This window comes from Chenopodium album, chromosome 8, assembly GCF_948465745.1.
Source record: "Chenopodium album chromosome 8, dcCheAlbu1.1, whole genome shotgun sequence".
Taxonomy (NCBI): domain Eukaryota; kingdom Viridiplantae; phylum Streptophyta; class Magnoliopsida; order Caryophyllales; family Amaranthaceae; genus Chenopodium; species Chenopodium album.
Genome location: NC_137841.1, coordinates 49,996,081 through 49,999,560, shown reverse-complemented (window position 1 = coordinate 49,999,560; position 3,480 = coordinate 49,996,081).

Here is a 3,480-nt window from a genome sequence, read left to right as displayed (position 1 = left end):
CAGGTTTAGGGTAATCCTATTGATTGCATGTTAGTCAAAAAGCGCACATGAATACGATCAGAATAAAGTAGAGGCCTATTATTAGGGCAGGTTCAATATCTTTTAGGTTGGATTTGTACCTTCACCCCCGAACCCTTATTTGGTTCAAGACCTTATGGAGTTGACGATCTCTTGGATCGTTAAGGGGTGTAACCTTTACCCTGTGAACGGTTTACAAGTTCCTAAAACTTGTTGGCGAATCTTTTTCTCTTTCTTCTTCCCTTTTGGACGCCACCGTTCTTTAGTGTATGATCACAGTGGGGTTCAAGCTAGGGGATTAACGCTTGAAATTATTCCCTACAGTTTTTGGCGACTCCACTGGGGAGGATTTCTATTTTAATTCTTGAATTTGTTTCGGCAATGATTTAGAATGAGTGGATGAGACTCGAAATGTTCTAAGTATTTTATGTGCGTAATTTTGATTAACATTATTGTCATATGCATAAAAAAAGATCTCATTGGAAAGACCATCCGTAATGAGTTAAAAACATAGGATTTTACACGTAGGAAATTTGAGAAATATCTTTCACAACTAGGACCCAAATAACACTGTGCGAATCTGGAAAATTTTATCGAGAACAGAAAGCTGCTGAGGCATGTAGGAATTAGCGTCAGGGGCCAGAGCATTGGCGCCAGAATTTTAACTATAGCGCCAGACGCCAGCATTGGCGCTAGGCGCTACAGCTAAAACCTGACGCCTGGCGCCAAATTCTTCCAATACCGACCCAGAAATATGCGTTCTAATTTCGACTAGTTTTTTGTATTGTTTGCTCGATCCTATTTCCTGATTGAATTTTTTCTCACTTTTCCGAAATCCATATGTGTTCTACATATGGACATAACCCTCTGGGAATTCATGCTCCATCTACCTGATTGAACGCTCTGAGCAACAAAGGGTACATCTGAGATTGTTGAATTCACCAAACCATGGAAGCGAGTTTTTTCTAAAACTCGCGGTGTCCCATCCACTCGCGCCAACCCTTCACGGTTAGGCTTCTGCGCGGTGCATCCGGACAATTAACCATGGACCCTCTATTGACTAAACCATATCCAGAACTTTAGAGAATTAGAGCCATGGTTAGGTTGCAAACTTATTGCATCATATTGTGCCTACTTGACTAATTGTGCATTATTTGTTGTGCTTATACTCTATGTTTTCTTAACCGTTTGTTTGACTTGTGATGAGATTAAATAAATTAATGACTTAAAGAACTTCGCCTAATTAATTAATTAATTAATTAATCCGAGTCAATAAAGTCTAATATTTTAATCAGAATTGACCTAGCACGACTTTAGGCATATACCCCTGTTGACTAATAACACCGAAAACAGTCTCAGATTGAAGTTCCAGTATTGGCGCCAAATTCTGAGCTGTAGAGCCACTCTGTGGAGTGTGGCGCCTGGCGACAACTCTGTCGTCTGGCTCTACGTTACATAGTGCGACGCCAGTCCTGTCGTTTTGCCGATAGTTCGGATTATTGGTCGAGTCATCACCTAGTGTCTAATTAACCAGTTTTCTAATTAATTCGGTTAATTTTCGCTGTAAATAGTACTTGGTTGAGTCATTAATCGAGTTTAGGCACTAAGTCCCATGGTCTTAAACAAGAGTCCAAACATGTCACTTAAACTCAACGCACACACCAATACACACACTTTGACCATGTCTAAGGGAGTCTTGCATGCGCGTTTTTTCCGTCACTTTTCTAGGGGGTAAGTCGGATATTAATCCTCCAATTTAAAAACTATACTTAGTTCCCGAAAATAAAACATGTATTAGTTCCCTAAAAGTAAATATGCACATTATTTTTTGGCAAAAATATGCACCCATTTTTTTGGCAAAAATATGCACCCATTTTTTTTTATTTCCTCTTTTAAAAAACCGTAAAGTCAAGTCGATTTGAGTCAAGTGATTAAAACGCAAAATGGTTTAAATTACAACGCGTGGTCAAGAAAGGAAGGACGGTTAATCAAAGACAACCTTTTCGTACAAGTCCAACTTTTCGACAAACCCATAGCTCGTAAGAGGAAAGCTAAGACCATAATGGCAACACAAGAAGAAGTCAATGAGCTTAGGAACCAACTGGTTACCATGATTGAAACACTGAAGCTCCTCACACTTAAGGTTGATGATCCCTTGAAACAACAACAGATGGACCTCATGCAAGAGAGTCTAAGCAAGCTATCTAGCGACTACAAGTTTCAAGGGCTTACTTCACAAGGGGTCTTAGTGGACAAAGATCTTCTTCCGCAGAAGTTCAATGCCAACGAAATCCCGAAATTCAGAGCAATTGATAATCCTTATTTACATTTAAGATCATTCGAAATGATAATGAGTATTAAGGGTATCAATAAGAAGGTTTTCCCCTCTCTGTTCTCACTATCTCTCGAGATCGTTTGCCAACAATGGTTCTTTTCTCTCTAGAAGAAAAGACCTCTACCTGGGAGTCCATAGCAAACGCTTTCGTTGATAGATACAAGTGCAACATTCAAGTTGAGATTGACCATAGGGAACTTGAAATCCTCAAGCAGAAAGAGAACGAAGGCTTCACCTCTTTCTTCAACAAATGAAGAGAAACTTCAGCTAAGATGATCGAGGTGCCAAGTGAAAAAGAGTCTGTAAGGTTGTTCATCAAAAATCTTCAAGAAAAATATTCCAAGCATCTCAAGTATCAAAATAATCTCCATATCTTCAAGGCCGTCTACGACATTGGGATCAATATTGAAGACGACCTGGCTAAGTTAAAAGCTTCCAACAATAACTCCAACAGTGGCTGGAAAAGAAAGAAGAACGACAATCCTTCTTCTTCCAAAACCACCCACTCAAACAACGTTAGCACTTTTAATTTAGGTGAAGTCCTTGCTATGAACAATCAAGGACAAAAGAAACCATTTAGGAGAAACTTTACTCCTATTGGCATGAGTTATGACCCTGCATTTGATCGATTAAATGCAAAAGGTCTTATAACTCCTATTGGACCATTTGGGGACCCACCAGTCGAAAAGAGGTCGGCTAATTGGAACCCCAATGCACACTGTAAGTATCACCAAGGTAGGGACCATCTCACCGAAATCTGTTGGAAGCTTAAGGAAGCTATCCAAGACTTAATCGATAACAACAAGTTGCCATTGCCCCCTGCCAGTAAGAAGCCAAGCATTGATAATGCACCTCTCGCTCATGCCTTGGCTATCTCTGATGAGGAAAATGAGGTTGACCCCTCGTCTCTCATTAAACCTGTCAAAGAAATCCATGCCATTGAAGAAGACGAGAAGATATTCTTTGATGCCATGGACAACCTTCCAGAACCGGCAAGTAAAGAAGACATACAATCGCTCACACTGTCTATGATTGAAGGGTCGCGCTTGCTACGTGAAACTCTCAAAGCTATAAAGGAGCTTCAAAAGAAATATGACGAGGTTCCACTCTTAAAAGATGAATCCAAG